The sequence below is a fragment of the Mya arenaria genome, chromosome 8, assembly GCF_026914265.1.
Source record: "Mya arenaria isolate MELC-2E11 chromosome 8, ASM2691426v1".
Classification (NCBI taxonomy): domain Eukaryota; kingdom Metazoa; phylum Mollusca; class Bivalvia; order Myida; family Myidae; genus Mya; species Mya arenaria.
The window spans coordinates 58,736,108-58,758,153 of NC_069129.1; the positions used below are offsets into that span (position 1 = coordinate 58,736,108).

The 22,046-nt window shown below is 33.1% G+C and overlaps 1 protein-coding gene across 2 annotated transcripts in view; it reads left to right on the forward strand.

The window, feature by feature from the left end:
* Window positions 1-17,879, forward strand: part of LOC128243745 (nuclear GTPase SLIP-GC-like) — a 28,305-nt gene extending 10,426 nt beyond the window's left edge. The window contains exons 10-11 of one of the 2 annotated variants that reach the window (XM_052961670.1): window positions 14,026-14,272; window positions 17,759-17,879. The gene's annotated coding sequence lies outside the window, so the exon portion shown is untranslated. The remainder of the gene's footprint in view (window positions 1-14,025; window positions 14,273-17,758) is intronic. The other variant, XM_052961672.1, reaches the window with a different exon arrangement.
* Window positions 17,880-22,046: the final 4,167 nt, after the last annotated feature.

Genomic DNA, 22,046 nt, shown 5'->3' on the forward strand with positions numbered 1-22,046 from the left:
TAGTTTAAAATTGTTAAAACACGCGTGCTATCCAATTTCTAAATTACAACAAATTAAAACCAAAGAAATAAAACCATATCTAATTGTCAGAGCTGTGGGACCACTCTATATGCCATTCATCGTAGAGCCCGCGGCATTTGGGATTCAAAATTACTCGTTTGGCGAATATCCCACAAAATGGTGGGTATAAAACTCCCGCTTTGGCCTCAAAAATAGCATTTTGAAATTCGTTACCGAATCATTTTCAAATTTCGAACATAATTTCCACTTGTAAATTACTATCACTAAATAAAAGATAACACTTCAGACAATACTTATGAGTAAAAAATGTCAATTATAGTTACACTGTTAACCTTTCACATGTATACTACGTCATATTAAAAAAAGGATGTTGCCTGTTCATACATATTCAAAAATACTGCTTACAGTGAGCATTTGTCGTCATTTTGCAATCCTATCTATACAATAATCCTTGTTTATGGCACAAAAGCAAACTACAAACATAATTTAAAACCAATTACATTTTCTAATGAGTGTGCATATACCATACGTTACTTATTTTAAAAAAAAAGGTTACAAACAATTTCAAAAACAAAACCAGATTTAATGACTTAACACATTTCTCATCTCAACTTATTTTCTGTTATACAAGTTTTAATTGCCAACTTAAATTAATTAGCGACCCTAAAATTTCAAGAGGTATGAAAATATATCTGAAAATAAAACGCGTTACTCCAAATGACAATAACATAACTTTAGACTAGATGACACAACACTTCTAAATGGTTTATGTAATGGAATAGAAAAAGCCACTACTTTCTACATTCTATATACCATTGCATCTGTAAATTATAGTTTACCTAACCATTGTTATCAAGAGAAGTAGTAGTAGTAGTAGTAGTAGTAGTAGCAGTAGCAGTAGCAGTAGCAGCAGCAGCAGCAGCAGCAGCAGCAGTAGCAGCAGTAGTAGTAGTAGTAGAAGTAGTAGTAGTAGAAGTAGTAGTAGTATTAGTACAAATAATGTGAATAGCACTACAAATGTACTTAGGACACAGAGTATCACTGAAAACAACATGTTCCTCGACATGTAGTTATCTTAAATCACATTAAAACAATTTGACATCTGTTAACATTATGTGACGTTTACGTGACAAAATACATAACTGATACATCCTACCATTTATGCATAATTAATGTGATGAAATATTTTTTTCTTATTTAATTTTCGTAACCCTTGTAATCCGACATGCACGAACAATAGCAACAAACTGAGTTGGTCTGCATTAGATTCGTCTTCAAACACGATGTCAATCATATTATCAAGCTCCACTTCATTATCGTCTTAAGAGACACTAGAATTTAAATGTACACTAGTACACACTAAGTCAATAATTTCTTGCGAAACAATGTTTCCACTTGTCCAATCGTTTGAATACCACTTTGTCTTTTTCCAACCACTACATTCTAAATCTTGAAGTCATGGTTGGTAATGTTCATGGGAGTGAAGCCAGATGTACACTGGATACTTGACCCGGCGAACATGCATTTCAAGGGATGCCCAACAGGGCGGCAGATAACTCATGTTGATACAGTTATATGAGTCTAGAGTGTTGACTTGACATTGGTTCTTTTTGCAAAATGTGTCCTCTCTCAAGTTGTTCACCTGTGTATATTTTGGTTTGCCATACTGCAGATAGAGCGTTCGATTCCTCAAGAAGGTGTCCAAATTAAGACAGTGTAGCAATATGGTATTGGTTTCTTTTCTAGGATTTAAAGGGGCGCCAATTTCGCTATCCTTTCAAACCCTATGTATGGCTGGAACTTCTGAACAAATATGTTCTCCTTTGTTTGAGCAATTTCATTAACATTACAAAGTCGGCGCTTGTTACGTACACCAGTATGAAGTAAAACTAGAGTACGTCGTTCGCAGCACTAATACAACTGTGACCGGAGATCCTACAATGACCTTGTTTGTGTCTGCCTCTTGTTGTGATGAAAACAAAGCCTCCTCGAGAAACATTTCAACAGTAGCACCGTCAAGACTTGTGAGACTATAACACATTTCTCTTAGAACATTGTAAAAACAGCGTTTACAAAAACAATTCTGCATAGTTGTCAGCTTTCCACATGTCGAAAAGGAGACTGAGTCATTGTTGCCTTCCAGTCTATAGGAGTTATTCATTTTGTACAATATAACAAGAATTCTGGTTTGATCTTTCTTTTGCATTTAAATGAATTGGATGTTTCGGGGTTATAGATATCGGTTACAAGGTAAACACGACCATGTTTGAGAGGCTTATTTAAGACAGAGTCAGCCAGCTCTTTGAATGTATCAGGCACACATGGTAGGCTTTGAAGTATTGCATTGCTGTTAAATATGTGTTCAACATCCTCACATGGGTTTGAAAGGTATTTCGTCAGCAGTTTCTAAAGGCCGTAGAAATGGCCCAATGGCAAGGACAGTTTTGTTCACTATTCTATTGCTTATAAACTCTTCCATAGCTGCCTTGCCCGCTCCATGAGCACAATTTAAAAAACTAATTTTATTTTACAGAATTTAGTTTTTCCACTTATTCATTAATTTATGTATATGTATATAATCTGCATGTTCATTAATTTCTCACGCTTTATTAAGTATGAGTTCAATATCTCTCTGTTATATGCTATTTTTCAATTTCTGTTTGCAATAATATTTGATCTTACCCATTTTTACATAAATTTTGTAGCATTCAAATTTTCGGTCTTAGTAAAGAAATTATGGTAACGTAGATTAAATTACTCGCTTCAAATTAAACAATAAACCAAAATATAGAGTGTGTTTAACTATAGTGTAATTTTAATTTGTAAAATGTATTTATCATTTACCAGCATGAATCGTTAATGTGCAAAATATAACTGTAAGTAACATAAGTTACACATGCGATATCTGCACAATCATAAGAAGGTTTAAGTGTTTATTGATGAAATCATCTAATACATATTCAAAATATAATATACCCTTTATCAAGCAAAATGACATGATTTCATTTGTTTCAGCACTCTGTGTAACATATTATTTTGTAAAAAAAGTTGTTTTATGTTACATTTTATAAGTAACGAAATATGCACTATGTTTCCCATATGTATCTGCAAGCCGAATATCTAGACATGTCGATCACACATGTGTGATGTATTTAGTTTTAATTCTTGGGTGTATATTCATTTGATGTGTTCAATACTTAAACTATCATTAATATATCTTAAAGTATTGTTAAATCTCTCAACAAGGGCAAGATCTCCGGATTTAGAGATGTTGAACATGTATTTACTCACGTAACCAATTAAAAACAGGTTTTCAGGTAAAGGTGAGTAGTTGGCACCCATTGGTATACCAATTTATTGCCGATAAAACTCATGCCTACATTTTATGAATAAATTATAAAGTACAAATTATAGCACTTAACACACATTAGAGCATGTCTAGTTGATATATTGGTCTAAAAAAGCATTGGTAAAAACATGCTTTTTATCATTTACTGCTAAGAATTTAGTCTTTTCTCGCCCATAAGATTTTTTTTTCAATTAGAGGTGTTACATTCTGGTTAAACAAATATTGAGAAATAGTTGTATGAAGCGTTTAAAAGTAATGAGTTTTTATTGTGGAGGCGACAAACCGTTTACTTTAAATACAGCTAACACCTCAAGAGTTAACCATATGCTCGGTTACAATAGTTTTAAACATGCGTTTTAATCGCAGTCAAACCAAATATAAGCAAAGCAGAAACTTGTTTAATTAAGCAAAATATTGAATTCACTATAAACGGAGATTAGTACAGCGCCTTTTGACATTTAGGGCTCCGCTGTATTGTTGGGATTTCTTTATCATTTTTATTTAACACTACTTGAGCTTTGGATTAAGAATGGTTGTACTTGCATGTATTCTAGTTTGTCATTTAAGTATAAGTAGATTGTAAGTCATGAATGAGAAATGTAACATACACTCAACACAATAATAACGCTTTTAGCAGCTTTGTCTTTTGGGGAAAAAGACAAACATTTTGTGTAAAGATTTGATATATGTTATTAATGTAGTGGTATTTGCAATATATTTTGGAGGAAGTGACAAATGATTATTATTGTAAAACTTTATTTTCTATTCTATCAATGATGCTATGTTCCACAACCAGGACATCAAGGCATTCAGTTTAAAAAAGAAATCACTTATCAACAAAAGAATATCAATACAGAACTATAGTAATCATTTACTAAATATTTTCAAAAACATGCTTTAGAGTTTATAACGTATAAATTTACAAAGTTATGTTCGATATTGAATTGTTATGCCTTTTTGTTTAAAAATGTTGGGTGAAATAAAATGAGAGACATACGTGTTAACTAATTTATATGTTTACGAAATAAATGACCATTTATGAACATGGATATTAGTTGTTTTTTCATGATAGCTATTTCACGTTCAATTTGAATGCGTATGTGCAAGTATTTTTTTCAAAATTAGGAAAGTTTGAAATCACTCTTCGGTATTTTGAACAAAATATATAATACATGTGCAGAATAATGAAGTTAATACTGCAATATTTACTACTTACATTTATTCCAAATTGAACGTTAACCAGGTTTAGTTCATTTTTATACCGCTTGTTTAGAGATAGGTCTTGTATGATATTGCACTCCCAGAATAAGTGATTAATACTTTATATATTGCTGGAACACATGTCGCATAAGCTAGTGTTAGATAATTTGCATTTGAGTGAATATTCGTTTGTAGGTATATTATGTTTATTAGCTTAAATTGATAAGCTCGTATACATGTATCAATTGTTGCAATGTATGGCATTGTGTAAATTTCTTTCCAGACTCAAACCTTATTTACAGAGCTCTCCCACTTTTGTTTGTGCGTAAGTTCCAACAAGTTACTTTTGGTATGTGTATCATAGGGGAATTCAGATTTAGTTTCTTTTTGAACTTTATTTTTTCAATGATTGATTTATATTCAGCCGGAATCGTGATATCTGAAGCCAGAAGATTTGATTTCATATAGTGTGGTATACAGTTGATTTGTTGCTGATATTTTAAAAGATCACCATTAGGAATTTGGTTTAAAAATTGCATATTATCAAAAGAGTAGTACATGTTTTTCTCTAAAGTCAAATATGTGTTCTATGTACAATATACCCTTCTCATGCCATTCTTTATAATATATAGTCTTATTATTGCATTTAATTTCTGAGTTGTTCCATATGATAAATTTTCTGATAGCAACTTGTTCTTGTTTTGGTTTAAGTATGTTCCTAGATTTAAGGATGTCTTTAATAAATACGTCATGACCACATATACCCTTTATATCGTTTTCATCCAGACTACATTCAAATATAATGTTCCCTCTTCTTTTATCTATATATATTAGAATTTTTTTTTTTTTAAATTTGTCCATGATTATTTTCATCGATAAATCCTTTTTATCCAGCTTGCATTTATAGCATGTAAAAATATTTTTAACTTTGGAAAGTTCAATCCATCATTTTCTCGGGTATGATACAATTGTTCTCGCTTTATTTTATCCGTTTTGTTATTCCATTTAGAGGCAAAAATACATTTTATTATTTCGTCCATTAGTTGACCTGGAGGATTTGGTAGCACAGTAAATGGAAACACATTGAATTTTGGAATGCGAACGTTTTAGTTACAGAGACATTTCCTAGCAAGAATTATTTTCTGTGATACCACTGTTTAAGACATTTTTGAATTCCTGTATTTAAGGTATAACATTATTGGTTGAAAAGGATGAAATATCATTTGAAAATGTAATTCCTAGTGTTTTCGCTGATCTTGAGGTCCATGTGCATCGACTTTTTTCACTGAAATTTATTATCTTTTCATTTAAGCTGCTTACTTGAAGTACTTTCGTTTGCGATTAATTGATTTTTAAGCCTTATGTTGCACCATACTGCTGGATTTAATATATTATTTTTTTGTATGATAATTCACTTCCATTGTTAAAAAATGTAGCATCGTCGGCAAAAAGCGTTTGTTTAATTTGAGTGTTTTAATTTAATTCCTTCAATTTCAGGACAAGTGTTAATATAATTTGAAAGTAGTTCGATACATAAAAGAAAACTGAATGAAGACAATGGACCTCCTTGTCGTACACCTCGTTCTATTGCAAAACTATTAGAATTGTGACCATTGTTTAGAATGATTCCTTTAAAATCAGTTTAAAACAGCTTCATCCATTTAATAAGTTCAACTCCAAAATTAAAATGATTAAAACATTAAATTATGAAATTGTGATCAATGCTATCAAAATCAAGGATTATGAGTAACCTTGCCTTATGAGGACTATTTAGAAGTTCAATGACTCCTTGTATTAACCTTATATTTTCACCAATATACCTTCCCTTGATAAATCCAGTTTGAATTGGAATAAATGTAGTTATTATTCTTTTTTTGCAGTTGCCTTAGTTGCAATTTTATAGTCTAGGTAAAGTAGACTAACTTGACGCCAATTTGAAAGTATTTCGAGGTCTTTACCTGACTTAAGTATTCAGGAATTTACACCTAGATTTTTGCTATTCAGTAAGAAATTTGTTTTTGAATGAAAAATTGATTGGTTTGACGAAATGTTCTTTTAAGATATCCCAAAATACATAATAAAATTCAACTGTTAACCCATCTGAACCAGGGTTTTTATTTAGTTAAATTTTTTTAAGAGAATCTGTACATTCGGATTCAGTTAGTAAACCTTCACATTTTATTTTCTCTTCGTTGCTTAATGTTGTTGAAGGAACATCAAAAAAATTAATATCACTGTTAGTTTGTACTTGTTTTCTGTATTAACCTTCGTAAAAAAAAATCGTTGCTCATTTAAGATATCTTTTATGTTTGTAAATATAGTTTGGTTCGATTTAAGTTTAGCAATTGTTTTTTGTTCATATAGGCGTTTTTTTAAGACTAGCAAAATATTTACTTTTTTTTCATTATATTCTACATGTTGTGCTTTTGACCTAAATATCATTCCGTTAACTTTAAGTGTAGTTATTATGTCTTATTCTTGTTTAAGAATATTCATTTCTTCTATCTGATTGTCATTATTACTTAATTGTGTGTTTTCTTGTAGTTTATCGATTTTTCCGATTAAATCGTTTTCTGTTTTAACTTTTTCTTTGTTAGCATTAGTTGAACACTTGTGTGAAGTGGGTTTTTTATAGTCCCTTTGATTAGTTCCCATATTGTATTTGGGTTACATTTTTATAATTTGCCCTATTGCATTTTTTATCTGATGTTGATATTCAGTGTCATTAATAATGTTGTTGTTGATTTTAATGTAACCTGGTCCTCTAATTTGTTCATGTGTAATTATGATTTAGTATAACTGTTGACTGGTCAGTTTTAAATCCTGGTTTATTAAAACTTTCAGGTATTGTATTGCGTAAGTAATCAGAAATGAGAAAATAATCCATACGAGAGAATATGACTGGTTATGTAATATAGTGCCAAGTGTATTGGTGTACATTTGGATTGTTTTCGCGCCAAATATCAATCAAATTATGATAAGATATTATTTTGTTAAGTGTTGCTAGACATTTTTTTGAGTGTATCTATCATATCATTCTTCTTGTCAATGGAGGGGTGAAGCACAGTGTTGAAGTCACCTCCAATTATTATATTTTGTTCATTATTGTCAGCGAAAAACATTTCTTATCTGTCGAATAGCGTTGTTTTGTCATGATTTAGTCCAAAGACATTAACTTTATTATTAACTTGTACGTTAAAGGTAATTCGCCGACCAGCTACTAGCTCATAAAATTTAAGCATTTAACATTTGGTTCTTTATTTACAAGGAAGGCAACGCCTTCTTAATTGAACTTATTTCCACTAAAAAATAAAAAAAAATCCATTCTAAGTTCCAAGATTGAATTGTTGAATGGGTTTCTTGGAAAAATATATCATAATTTTTCGACTCTAGATATTTAAACACTTGAAAGCGTTTTGACTTATTGCCGGGTCCTTTAGTGTTTAGGTACAGAACATGATACCCATTATTTGAGGATTGAAAAAAAATGTGTAATACTTTCCCAGAAATTGACCAGTTGTCCCTCAAAAACATACGATTGAAAAATAATTATGGATTAGATCTATATTTGCCAGTGAAGAAAAATAATGAAATAAATAGCTTTGTCAAGCGTATGAGTAAATGTAAATGTTCGTGACAGACAGATAATTTTCAAAGTGGTGTGTTTTTGTACTTGAAATTATGCATTAGCATCATTGCAAAATCATTAAACCAACATTAAGAATAGTAACATGATATCAATAATGCTATGTTTTAGCGCGATTGCAAAAAAAAACATATTAATTTACAAGTGTAAGATTAATTGAATAAGGGTGTACTACTATCTGAATAATAGTTTCATGTGCTCATTTAATTGAACAAAATGCCTCAAAACAGTTAAAAAAAAATCATTTTCATATTATACGTATCAAGATATAGTTTAGACAAAAAGATGAAACCACTTCCAAAACTACCGAAATATAACAATCCTTTAACGTGTCAACATATATGCTCTAGCACAATTTACTAGCCCCTTTTATTCCAAGATAATCTATTGACTCTATGTTTTGTTTTATTTTGCTAGTACATAACCGCACATGGTTGAATTGTCTAATGAGTAACTATAATAATATACTTATAATAATAAACATTGTAATAATCTATGGATTATGCGACTGGTCATATTTATTGTACATCATATTTAAGTCAACCCTCCAGCATGACCATGGGTTCTGAAACATTTAGAAATTTAAATATATTTTTATGCCCCCGAAGGTGGGCATATTAAAATCGCACCGTCCGTCCGTCCGTTCGTCCGTCCGTCCGTCCGTCCGGCTCTATAACTTTCCCTTGTATGGACAGATTTTAAAATAACTTGCCACATGTGTTCCACATACCAAGACGATGTGTGGCGTGCAAGACCCGTGTCCCTACCTCAAAGGTCAAGGTCACACTTAGTGTTTATTCACAATGGAGTGCTGCATATAAGGACATAGAGTATAGGTTGTCGTGTCCGGGCTGTAACTTTCTCTTGTATGGACAGATTTTAAAATAACTTGCCACATGTGTTCCACATACCAAGACGACGTGTCGCGTGCAAGACCCGTGTCCCTACCTCAAAGGTCAAGGTCACACTTTGTGTTTATTTACAATGGAGTGCTGCATATAAGGACATAGAGTATAGGTTGTCGTGTCCGGGCTGTAACTTTCCCTTGTATGGACAGATTTTAAAATTACTTGCCACATTTGTTCCACATACCAAGACGACGTGTCGTGTGCAAGACCCGTGTCCCTACCTCAAAGGTCAAGGTCACACTTAGTGTTTATTCACAATGGAGTGCTGCATATAAGGACATAGAGTATAGATTGTCGTGTCCGGGCTGTAACTTTCCCTTGTATGGACAGATTTTAAAATTACTTGCCACATGTGTTCCACATACCAAGACGACGTGTCGCGTGCAAGACCCGTGTCCCTACCTCAAAGGTCAAGGTCACACTTAGTGTTTATTCACAATGGAGTGCTGCATATAAGGATATAGAGTATAGGTTGTCGTGTCCGGGCTGTAACTTTCTCTTGTATGGACAGATTTTAAAATAACTTGCCACATGTGTTCCACATACCAAGACGACGTGTCGCGTGCAAGACCCGTGTCCCTACCTCAAAGGTCAAGGTCACACTTAGTGTTTATTTACAATGGATTGCTTCATATAAGGACATAGAGTATAGGTTGTCATGTCCGGGCTGTAACTTTCCCTTGTATGGACAGATTTTAAAATAACTTGCCACATTTGTTCCACATACCAAGACGACGTGTCGCGTGCAAGACCCGTGTCCCAAACTCAAAGGTAAAGGTCACACTTAGTGTTTATTCACAATGGAGTACTGCATATAAGGACATCGAGTATAGGTTGTCGTGTCCGGGCTGTAACTTTCTCTTGTATGAACAGATTTTAAAATAACTTGCTACATGTGTTCCACATACGAAGACGACGTGTCGTGTGCATGACCTATGTCCCTACCTCTAAGGTGAAAGATACACTAAGTGTTTATTCACAAGGGAATTCTGAATATAAGGACATAACAGTGTAGGTTGTCAAGTATGGGTGGTATTTTTTTATGCTCAGAGGCAATTTAAAATAACTTGCCATATGTATTTGACACGTAAAGGCAAGATCAACTTTTCATGTACTGACCTTGTTCGTAGGTCAATGTCACATTCGGGGGCATTCGTCACATACTGTGACAGCTCTTGTTTTTATTTAAAGGTATAACACCATTGACAATTTTCGCTGCACATCTTGACTAAAATGAATAAATTTATAAATCATTCATTGTATCTAAGGTGACCTAGATATTGGTAATCTTAACATATTTGTGTTGTGTTATATTCAACAACTGTAAGAAATACATTAAGAATTCAAACGGTGTCTCAACAGTCAATTTCATATAATATGTATCAATATATAGCTTAGTTAAAAGTTCAACCACTTCAAAAACTACCAACATATTACAATCCTTGAACGTTTCAACATATATGCTCTAGCAAAATTTACCAGTCGCTAAGATTCCTGGATAATCTATTGACACTATGTTTTTATATTTTGCAAGTACAAAACCGCATATGGTTAAATTATCTAATGAGGTCCAGAACAATGATTTGTCAATCAAGAGTAATAGAACATCTTACAAATTAAAGATAAGCACACTGATTTTCATTATAAATTGTTAAACATAGTACAACAGTTTAAGGGTCCCTTGACTACAGCATGTCAACACAGGCATATACTGGTGATGTTTTGTAAGTTCAAAAATACATCAAAATTACTATCAGATGATATCCGGTATCAAGGACAACTTTAACAGTCTTCACAGTAAATATTTTTTAATTTATTCATACGGGCACATAAGTCCAGCGCAGGTGAACGAAAGTCCTTATCAATAATCACGAAAGTCCTTATGCGGTAATCACGTGATAGGGACTACTTCCTTTGCCGGAGTGATAGCAATCTTTATTTGGGCACCAAAAAAGCAACACCAACATTAAATAACTTCAAATATACACATACCGAAAGCATAGTTAAGGTGTACGAGTTATTGTGCTAGAATAAAACTACAATTAAGGTATTGTATAATAAAACGATTGTACAATGTACTATCGATAATTGGTTACTTGAGTTGAACCGATTATCGATAGGCAAACTCTATCCGAATCTCAACACTACAAAAGCTTGGCATGAAGTGTCATGTACACAATTGTCAGCTGTTTTACATGAAAAACAATATATCAGTGATAGTGCTTTTTCTATAGCTCTCACGGGTTGGACCGACTATTGAACTCATTCCCAAAGCCAAATTTGAAATATTTTACAAAATTGGACAAGAAAATCCCAATCAAAATCACGTTAGTAAAATCGTATATCGGAACCCGGGATCCGAAATGGCATTCGAATGTTCTTGGATATCTTAGTTGATTTCAAGATTTGAGGATTAGCACAGCCTATTGTTTAGCAAATCTGCCAGTTCACCAATTAAAGACAGTTTGCCACTGCAATATTTTTTTATTTTTTTTTGGCCAAAATAAAAATAAAATTATACTGTCTTTGACGATATTGACTTTTTCCCTGATTATGCCTCTGTTAGGCCCTTTGTTCAAAATGTACATAATAGCCATGAAATTAGAGTGCTTGATCTTTGTAAATCTATATGTATTTGCATTATAAATTGTAGAAGAGGTGACAGTTGTAAACATACTTTTTATTTTCATAACAGACATGCCGTAAATGATTACTTATTCACCCATGAATATAACTTTTCAATGATATCCAACTTAACTATTGGCGATTGACAAAATGAACAGTTATGAGGAAGAACTCTCAGAAAATTATAACTTCTGGAAAAACATGAGACATCGCTGCGAAAAATAACTTGAACTTTTACGGTACAAATTTTACAGAACCGGAAACTTACTCACAGTCCGAGCAAAAAGTACGCCAGTTCATATCTTAACAACTTGGTATCGATTCAAGCGACATGCAATCTGAATGTACATGCAGGCTTCCATAAAAAAGACCGCCCTATACCAGCAAGGTTTTCATTACTGAAGCAAAGGCAAACGATTATGGACGCGTTTCGGAAGAAAGGAAAGAACGGTACATTGGGCGGTAGGGTAGTGGAGGACCTACCAGAAAGCACTGTTAAATCCCGTACCGCACTATTCCTTGAACAATGTATAAGAGAAGGGAAATCAGCTCGATTTAAATTCGATGAACTCGTAGTGAACGGCGATGTATACGATAATAACTATGTATCCAAGACCCCGGTTGTTATTAGGAAAATAGGGAACTGGCCGAAGCCCAAAATGCAGCAACTTTGTAAATAGTTTGAAGTCGATTACTGTTTAGTCCATGAATAAACAAGGTCTAAATAAATACTCTAATTAATCAAACTTTGTGAATTTCTTCCACAATTTTGATGTGGTAGCATTATACGAAACATGGCAGACTAAAGCACAAGAATACCAGACACTTTTATATGGATTTTCTTGTAATGAACAGATGCGGAAATCTAATAAAAAACGAGGGTCGGAAGGCGTAGCAGTTTTTTATTAGTGACAGCATCATCATCTGTTTTAATAGAATATACGAACAATTCGTTGAATGCATCATTTTTCATACTTCGCATGCATTTACAGGATACAAAAATGATCTTATTTTAATATTTTCATACATATCGCCGGAAGGGCAGTTATCTACGAAAATGAATATAGTGACGGTGTTGATATTTTATGTCAAAAACTATTATTGGTTAAGTTGATTTTCCTTCAGCGACGATATTGTTAGCAGAGGCCCTAAACGCGCGGACAGAGGATCTCAAATACTTTATTCCTAATAATAATATATTTTTGGGGAAACCTCATATTCTAGCGACAATTTAAATATGTCAAGAGCAACCAAAGACTACACTTCAAATAATTTTGGTTCATCATTAATAGAACTATGTTGTAACTTGGACGTTCATATTTTGAATGGCAGAGTTAATGGTGACGAAAATGGTGAATTTACATGCACGGCAAATGGTGGAAAAAGTTTGGTTGGTTACATTATTGCATCAACGTCGCTTTTTGAGTTTATCGAACATTTTGAGGTTGGCATGGAATCGTTTTCAGACCATTTCCCATTAAAATGTATATTAAACCTCGAAAAATCGAAAGTACGTGATGCTTCGAATAGTGTTAAAAGTTCGTATCATAACAAATGGAGAGAAACATTAAAAGACACGTTTTAAAACATTTTTGTTGAAATTATGATGCTTTTGAACAAACTGTTTCAAATAAAAATGCAAAAAGCAAATTAGCAGAATTCATCGCTATAGTTTAGTTGGCAGGGATTTGTATGAAGAGGGGCAGTTAGAGAAAACACTATGACAAAACCTGAATGGTGGGATTCGGGGATTTGAAACATCAAACAAACAAAAGTTTGAGAAATATTTCGGGTCACAAACTCTTCTCCTGACTTGAATGACTATGATCAAACAAAGTTGAGAAATGCGTGGGCGAGGCATGAAATTACTGGAGATAATCCCAAGCTATTCTGGGATATTATTAATCAACTATTACGTATTTGACGAGATGGAGAGACAATTGCGGGACCCATACCAGACAATTGAAGACAATATATGCCAGAAATCGCTCAATATCGACCAAACTCGGCCAATATCAACAAAACTCGCCTAATACGAGTTTCCTCCGTTTTGATTGGCTACAAAACTCGCCTAATATAGGATTGGAGAAATGGGCCATTTTTATTGGCTGTCGAAACTCGCCTAATATGAGAAATATGCAGGAAATTATTTTTAACCGTAGCCATTTTGTTTTCCTTTATCGACTGTTTTGAAAATGTTGTGCTTCGTATGACTCTAATTGGAATACTTGAAACTATTGAATGATTGAATCTCTTTGTATGGTTTGATATTTCAGTTGTATTTAACCCGTTGGTGGATTTCACGACTATAATGATTTTGTACACCAACAAAATGGACGACGAATGTGAAACATTGGACGTTTAAGCAAACGATTTACGAAATTAAGACGAAAAGACATGCTTCCTTACAATGTACAGTGCTTTATTCATAAATATGTGCAATGTCACTTTAAGGATGCATGTCAAAATCAGCAAAATCAAGACACCATGAATGGATAAATACGGATTCAATATGAACTAAAGGTAAGTTGTACTTATAAGAATGTTTTAAGCAAAATGGTAATAGTTAATTAATAAAATACTTATTAATTAGGTGATTTCATATTGGCCAAGTTATTTGTCCTCGGTGAGCTGTATTTGCCTTCGCCCTTTCGGGCTCAGGCAAATACAGCTAACATCTGACAAATAACTAGGCCAATATGAAATCACCTAATTTATTACATTATAATATCAAACGTGCCAAGGGGATTACTCTCAGTTCAAATGACAAAGTTTCTAGCGGTGAGAGGTATGCATATTTTGAAAAACTTTTTTTAACGCTCAACATAGGCATTAATAATGCCAACATGTTGAACGAAGATTTGCCCCTTTACTTAGGGATGTAAATTCAAATGTGTTAAATCTACCCATTTCTGGAGAGGAAATTTTAACAATATTCGAACATTAAAACGAAATTGTTCGACAGGGATTGATGGTATAGGCATAGAAATGTTCAAATGTACTATTCATAAAACAATGTCTTACCTGCACAAACTTTTTAATGGAATTTTTGAATGTGGCGATTTCCCAGCAATTTGGAGTGAAAGCATTATCACCCCGATTCACAAAAAAGAAACTAAATGAGATTCAAACAATTACCGTGCTATATCGTTCAGTAACACAATAAGCAAGCTATTTATAAATATCTTATCTAAAAGACTTATGAACTAGTGTAATGAAAATGATATTATGGACGAGTCACAAGCTGGATTTAGGCGTGGTCATTCAACCAGTGATAAAATATTAAACAAACAGTCAATAATACAGAAATATACAAATCGAAATGGGGGGAGATTCTACGTATTTAACGTCCATTATTATTAGGCATTCAACAGTTGTGATAACCATAGACTCTGTGAGTGTCTCTCACGTTATACCATGAATGGGAAATTTCTTAAAAAAATCATTCCATGATGAAAGCGTGTGTTAAAGTCGCAAAGGTCTGATAAACTTCTTCGCGTATAATATAGGCACAAAACAGGGGTGTTTGAGCTCCCCGATATTTTTTGCATTGTTTCTGAACGATTTAGTTCATAAATTACGAATAAATACTAACAATGGTATCTTTATCTGTGAGGAAGTTGATAAACTGTATGCTTTTATGTACGCTGACGACGTCTCCAGCTTCGCAGAAACGGCTGTGAAATTGCAACGCATTACCAACAATATAGCGGACTTCAGTGATAAGGTTGGCATGAATGTTAATACAGAAAAATTAAGTTTTTTTTTTTCGAAATAGCGGACCACTGCGATATTACGAACAGTGGAAACTCGATTTCAATTGATTATAATGGAAATACACTGTGTGCACACACTATATACTTTTAATTCCTCCATAATGCTATGAAGAGCAAAACTTCAGTTTATAAATAGACAACATACAAGTTTACAACATGGCAGTATGCAATTAAAGAAATATTTAAACAACATGTACACTAATATAATTCATTTTCGGGTATATATATTTGAATTCCACAAAAATGGTATTACCAGGCCTGTGTCTTTTTATATTACTTTATCAATATTTACTTAACTGTACGAGTATAAGTAAACCTTAAGCATAATTTAAAGACCAATGTTATAAATACACTCTTTAAGACAATATCCACATTGCATGCATTTCCTAGATACGAAAACGAAATATCTTGATAAATTTGGTTAATGAATATCAAATCCTTTATACAGATAAATAATATATATAAATTGTCATAACGATATGCCAGCGTGTCTGGATTTATAAAATTTCTCGGAAATCTATGTGAACAAGCTGCAAATGACGTTCACAAGATATACAGACTTGTTTCTTTTGAGGCAATCAACAGCACATTCAATAAGTTTATTGCTCTGTATGACTGGCCTTAACGAAATTAAACTAGCATTATTCAATTGAGTGTCAGAGATAGTGAGAACATATCTCCACATCAAATGCCTTTTCGCATCATGAGCACTACAGAAGCAATTTCAGTTTTCAGTTTTCCATTTCAGTTGTTAAGCTAATAATATTCATCATTATTTTGTTTACAAATGAATCCAATATTATTGTTTTTGTTGGCCAGCAACCAAAGATATGCTGGTTTATTTTTTGGGAAGACTTTTAAACACTTTTCTAAATTCTTAGCAACAATACGTTTGATTGCACGTTGAGGCTGAATAATTAAGTTCAAGTCATGATTTTGATGAAGATAACTCTACATTTCCAGAGATAGACCAATCTATTTCTGTTATTGAAGTACGTAGTGCAATTAAGCATATAAAACGAAATAAATCGGCTGGTAGCGACTGTATTTTAAATGAGTACAGCGGTAGCGGTTCGAATCGATCCAGAAGATTCTATTTTATTGTTTTAACGTTGTAGATACAGTAATAAACCATTGTTTGATATTGATAGTTACGAAATAATTGATATACGAAACATTCTGATTTTAATCACAGGAAAATGCAAAAGGAAAGTTTCATTGTTTCATTTTTCGAGTATCAATATTAACAATTGATGGCCGCAAGTAATATAATGTTATTAACTAGGTGATTTCATATTGGCCCAGTTTTTTGTCCGAGGTCAGCTGTATTAACCTGAACCCGAATGAAATCACCTAATTAATAAGTATTTTATTAATTAACTCTTGCGTATGTAACGACATTTTGTTTAAACAAAATAATACCTTACCTTAAGTTATTATTGAATCTTATATATCCCTTTTTATTCATCGTTTCTGCTATTCACTACGAGATTTTACTATTTCTGACATATATCCTTTATTGTGACATTACACAGACTTGTGAATAAAGCTGATTGTACTGTACAGTTTAAGGAAGCATATATTTTCGTGAGTATTTCGTAATCTTTTGCATTAAGTTTAATATTGTTTTCACCTTCGTCGTCCATGGGTCCGTTTCTTAAATCATACTTGTCATACAATCCACCAATAGGAAAAATACAACTGTAATATCAAACCATATAAAGTTATTAATTAATTGGCTATAAATTCAAAATATGTTTTTTTGTTTCTCATGTCCAATTTTCAAAACAGTTGGTAAACCGAAAACAAATTAATTAATTAAATTAAATTACAACATTCTCATATTAAGGCGAGTTTCGACAAAAAATGAAAATGGTTCGTTCCTCCAATCACGTTGTTGACGAGTTTATTATCCAATCAAAATGGCATGCATTGTCGTCAATTGTCAAGTAATATTGCTACAATTGCCCCTGTATCGCGTCAAATACGTGAATGCTTATAAATAATGTTGTATAAAGCCGTGCACAATTCAAGCACATCAATGCACTGAGTCTGTTCTAAGTATATTGATCCTAAAATAAGAGTACCATGACTTATTGTTTTAAATAGTGTTAGTTCTTCATCTGTTTTTTTCGTATTGATACTTATTAAAGCAACCGGACAATTTAGTCCTTAAGCAAGATAAATACAGGTACAGTATAATATTTGTATAATAACTAACTTTTACCCCCAGATATTGTCCCTCGAGAAAGAAATTACCCAAAACACGAAGATGATAGCCGCCATCTGTGCCCTTGCCAAGAACACACACGATCGCTCTGAGATCAAACGAGACTTCAAGGCTAGTTTTAGAGTAAGTTAAATGGTGTTATTTTTCTGCTTGTTTTATGTTAATTAATTGGTGTAGAAAATGTACAACATGTGTCATTTATGTTAGAAATTAATATCTAACTCAATGTATGAGAAAAAGGTAACAGTCATCAGCCAAAATATTTATAAAGTGGTCCATGTTTATCCAAAATCATATATTTACCAATCAAATCATTTAAAGGATATGCCTAATGTACTACACTTACAGGTACATCGCCGAAAAATGTAAAAAATAATATGTTGACCAAGATCATGAATAAACTTGACATAATGGACACAAAACTGGCTCAACTCGATACTATTTTCCAGCCAGCAAAACATATGGGACGCATGAGTTACCCATCTGGTTCCCACATAGGTTTTGCAACAAAGCTCCATGTGGGTCGCATGTGGGCAAGCCCATATGTGTTGAATGTGCGACCCATATAGCCCCAAATGGGTTTTGGAACAGGGCTCGATTTAGGACCCATATTCGACCCTTATGGGTTTTTGAACAGGGCTTGATATGGTATACATGGTATATGTGGGCTGTATATGGGCCGTACGTAGGCAATACATTTGGAGCAAACCGTTACTTGTTATTATATATTGATTCCAATTACCTAAAATATTTGATCTTGAGTGTTCACCAATTGCATAACTGTCATTTCATTTGTTATCTAGATCGACAGCTATGTTGTGAAGTATAAATGGCATAATGTCAACATAAATTATATTACACAACAAAAATAGCAAAACTTTGTTAAGTTTATTAACATGAACACATTAGAAATGTAAAACAAGATGAACAAACTAAAACAAAATCAACAAAAATTAAATAATGACAATGTTAGGACTTTGCGTTATACTGTCAATATAAAAGTTTCACACAAGAAAAAATGTGACTGAAATTTTGACACATTTTTTCAGTTAGGTTTGACAATTTATTTGGGAATTTGATTAATATAACTTGATAATAAGTGTAAACTTTGTTTTATTGATTGTATATGTCACCTGAAGCTGTCAAACTGAAAAAGCGTGTCTAAAATTACTTAACGAATGTGCTTAAAAAATACACAAATCGAAGGAGGCACAATGCTTATAAATGGAGTGCATCTACACTTTAAAAGTATAACAATATTGCTTAGACATAAAGCAGCATTTCAAACCAGAAATGAAATAACAGTTTCTAGTTAATTGGCATTTTGGAATTCAATCACAAAAATCATACATGTAAAATAAAAAAGTAAAAACAAAAAAGGAGCAAAAATATACACAAACCAGAACTATTGACTAACATAATAAATGTACCTTGTAATACTGACTAGTGAACTGACATGACTGAATGTTAAAACATATATATTCTTATTTCCTCCATGTGTAAAGAGTTACATTACAAAATACATATGAGACAAAAGTAGAGCAACAGTATATAACACATATTTACATAATAAGATTATATCATTTAGACCCGTTTTATTATTGCCTATCAAGAAGGATTATTTAATATATACACACTCACTCCATAGTTTAAAAACAATGTATCTACCATGCACAAACCAGGGATCACTGTTATGGCCAGGGGAAAAAATGGTGTTGATATAATCATAATCATTTGGCCCTAATTTCTCGAACGTTCATTAGCGTAACACACTTAAGTAGCTTATTTCATTCAGCCAAATTCCTTACTTAATCTTGATTTTACTACATAAAAATAAGTTTATCGTGAGTGTATCAAAGTGTCAAATGGTGTGCTCTGGATAATAAAATATTATAGTAAAATAAAAAACCGATATCATTTCTAGATATAATGATAATTATTCCATGCTAACAGGTTTCGCTTACATTGTTCATCAGGGAAACAACACTCGAAGTTAAATATGACATTATTGGCGACGTAACTTGGAAACATTTTTGTGTTCACATATGTACACGTGTTGGTAAATGAAATCTGACGTCGTCACATTTTTTTAGAATTGGATTAAAAATGGTTATAAATAGATTTCCTAAGATAACCTATCTGAAACATCAGCGTTATGCAGTTTATAAAAGGGAAATATTAAATATTAAGAGTCTACTTTTGAACAATCATCCAAATGTGAGCTAAACATATTTGTCTTGTTGATGGGTCTCTTATTTGTCATGGACAGTTCCTCTTATGATTATACAAAAATGAAAAAGCAACATGGATTTGCCTAATAATATAGATAAGAAGTGCTCTCCTTGCAACCCTCGAAATGACCGCGAAATTATATGACAAGTTACAAAATCGTTAACAAACAATTCTTCTACATGAAAGTCATCAGTTATTCACTTGAAATCGAGTAAGGCTTTGAGATAAGAACAAAACCAAATTGTTTAAAATCAAAATGCTATAAATATAAAAACAACTTGCTTGAAAAGTAAAATAAGAACCTTTACCCTTTCTTTAAAGATGCCTACCTTTGTTGTTCACTCAATCGCGTTCAGCATTCGCACGTAAATAAAATATCACGTAAAAAAAAATCCGCATATTTTTTTTTTAAATATGCGACTAAATTGCTACTAAAACACAATTGCAATATGATTAGATTTAAGAAATTATAAAAACAAAATGAAATTACGGAACAATATCTGTTCCTTGGTGTATATATGTATCATCGCTACAACATCGTGCCTTACCATCTAACACTGCCCTACTATGATTATAATGCCGAGTATATGGGACTCATATGGGACCTATCTGGGACATATAATGGCAAAAGATATGAAGCCCTTGCATGAAATAATGAACTTTTTTCACATAGTATCGATGTTTACATATTATCATTTAACACTGATCTTATTTTCCCTTTGTTACTCCAATTAATATAGATGAGCAGCTATATGGGTCCCATCTGGGTCTCATTTGGGCATTCTTAAACATATGGGTCCTATATGGGCCCCATATTGGCTTTTTGCACAGATTCAGTCCAAATAGGACCCTTATAGCCTTGCTTGCTTGGTCAATCCAGTGTAAATAGCGATTCGCTTGGATAAAATTGAACACAAGATCAGCGACTTCGAGGGCAAAATCCGTGACATTAAGATAAGACGTAAGTTCGATAGTTAAACAGTGGCGGATCTATCAAACCAACATGAATTACTCGGCTCATTGGTGAAAAATGCCAAATATGCAAAAGAAAAACTCGCTCAAAGACGAAATACAGGACTTACAATGTCACAGTATGCTGGATAACCTTCTGTTCCGTAAGGTCGCCGAGGAGAGAGACGAAAATTGTGAACAAAAAATTCACAAATTCATCGAGGATCAACTAAATAACCCAAACGCCTCAAATGACATTAGGATCCAGCGCGCCCATCGCATAGGGCGCTTACAATGCAGCCAAGACGCGACCGATCGTCGCAAAATTCGCCTTCTACCCGAATCGTGAGTGGGTACGCCAGGCAACCCGCCAGGTCAAGGGCGGATCCATCGGGGTTTCCGAGCAGTTTCCGAGGGAGATCATAGAGACGCGCCGGAAGTTGATCCCAGCTATTCTCAAGGCTCGTGAGGAGGGGAAGAAGCGTTCATCAGGGTCGACAAACTATTCACCAATAAGCGTCTCTATAGAGACGGTGAGTAGGATGGTGGTGAGGATGTGCCAGGATGTGTATCAAAGAACATTGAAGGAATTACATTAAGTAAAACATCGGACTCGGAATTTGTTAATCTATTTTGTGAATATGACATTATTTGTTTAAACTAAACATGGACAAATAGTACGTCAAACTATAATTTTAAAGGCTAAAGTAATTATATACATTCATTCAGAAAGTATCAGAATCGCAAAGCAAAACGCTCTTGTGGCGGCTTAATAATATATGTTGAAAACAAATTATGACATTTACATGGGCGTTACATACATAGCACCAGAAGCATCTCCTATACATTACATGTATACTGTAGACATCTTTAGACAAATTAAAGAAGATAAAACTCATTATAGTCAGTTTGGTAAGAAATTATTGATAACGATCGTAGTATTGATCATGATGACGTATTACCTATTGCTATTCCAACACATAGATCATCACGTGACTTAACATCTTATCGCTTCGGTGATTATTTACTTGACCTTTGTAATGCTTTGTGCATGACCTATAATGGGCAGAGTGTTGTTGATTATTTAATCACTTATCTCGATAATTTT